Source organism: Cervus canadensis, chromosome 17, assembly GCF_019320065.1.
Source record: "Cervus canadensis isolate Bull #8, Minnesota chromosome 17, ASM1932006v1, whole genome shotgun sequence".
NCBI classification, from domain to species: domain Eukaryota; kingdom Metazoa; phylum Chordata; class Mammalia; order Artiodactyla; family Cervidae; genus Cervus; species Cervus canadensis.
The window spans coordinates 14,011,972-14,013,316 of record NC_057402.1 but is presented as its reverse complement, the minus strand read 5'-3'; the positions used below and the strand labels follow the sequence as shown (position 1 = coordinate 14,013,316).

The window sequence follows — 1,345 nt, the reverse complement described above, 5'->3', positions numbered from 1 at the left end:
CCCATGTTCTTTTTCTGTGCTAACAAGCTACTTACTGCTTATAGACCTCTGTGGCCAGGCCTTTCCTGTCTTCTCTCTCCTCCTAGAAGGGCGCCGGCCACAAGAGAGTGCAATGTGATCTCCTCTAAATCAGCCTCTCTGGAATGCTGGATCCCAGTTCTCTCCATTTAGATCATCTCAGCAAGTCCACAGCAGAGGCTGGAGGGAGGTCTGGGGAGGAGGGCCTACGCATTCTGGGAGGACAGTGACTGTGACGCTGCCGGGACCAGGCAGAAGCTGCTGCTGCCTGAGAGCCTGGGGACGGTGAGGCAGGGCCCACTCGGGGCGGTCCCAGGACGCCTGGGAAGTACTTCGTAGAGGCTGCCCCCTAAACAGGCCCTCACATTCCCTGGCCCCATATTTCCCCTTCTTACTCCCTCGCCCACTCACTGTCCCGAATCTTTTCTTCCTTTTCCAAGTCACACTCAGCTTCTCTTCCTTCATTCACATGGTGTGTTTTTGTTACTTTAAGGGTAGGGAGCCACTCTTGTATTTTCTTCCTGTAGTGCTTTAGATCATGTGTGCTCATCTTAGATAATTGGGAAATAACAGAAAAGTGAAAAAGAAAAAAAAAGAAAAATCACTGATCGCTTCCCCATCCCAAAAGAAATCTCTGCTAACATTTGCCACATATCTTTCTGGTCTTTTCCCCCCTTTCATTCTGTTTCTGAAAGTCATCATTACATGTGTGTGTATCAGTCGTTCAGTTGTGTCCGAGTCTCTGTGACCCTGTGGACTGTAGCCCACCAGGCTCTCTGTCCTTGGATAGCCCAGGCAAGAATACTGGAGTGGGTTGCCATTCCCTTCTCCAGGGGACCTTCTCGACCCAGGGACTGAACCCGGGTCTCCTGCATTGTAGGTAGATTCCTTACCATCTGAGCCACCAGGGAAGCCCACCTTAAACTTATACAATATTATATATCAATCATATCTCAATAAGAAAATAAAAGCTAAAGTTACTGTTGCAATTAGACCTAGCTCCATCGCGGGGAAACAGAAAGTCCAGAAGCACAGGAACAGAGAGCGCCTTCCTGTGAGTTCTCAGGGTGGGCTCTTTGACCTGACCTGCCGCCCCTCCCTGCTCCTGTTTGGTGGCTCCGAAGTTTCACTTGCTTCCTCTCACCACCCTCCTCCCCTCCCCTCTTCCTCCTCTCTGCTTTTTATTTATTTTGCTTTCGAAGGCTGCTTTGGGCAGGTAGGGCAGGAGCCTGCACATCTGCACCCCACCCTGGGTGCCAGCGACGCCCGTCCCCATTAAGTGCTTGTCCCTGCTGTGTTCCGGGTGGCTTCCCGCCCTCCCCTGGGG

At 51.7% G+C, this 1,345-nt stretch overlaps 1 long non-coding RNA gene across 1 annotated transcript in view; it reads right to left on the bottom strand.

The window, feature by feature from the left end:
• Nucleotides 1-1,345, bottom strand: part of LOC122455106 — a 65,160-nt gene that overhangs the window by 22,740 nt on the left and 41,075 nt on the right. The gene's annotated exons all lie outside the window — the stretch shown is intronic.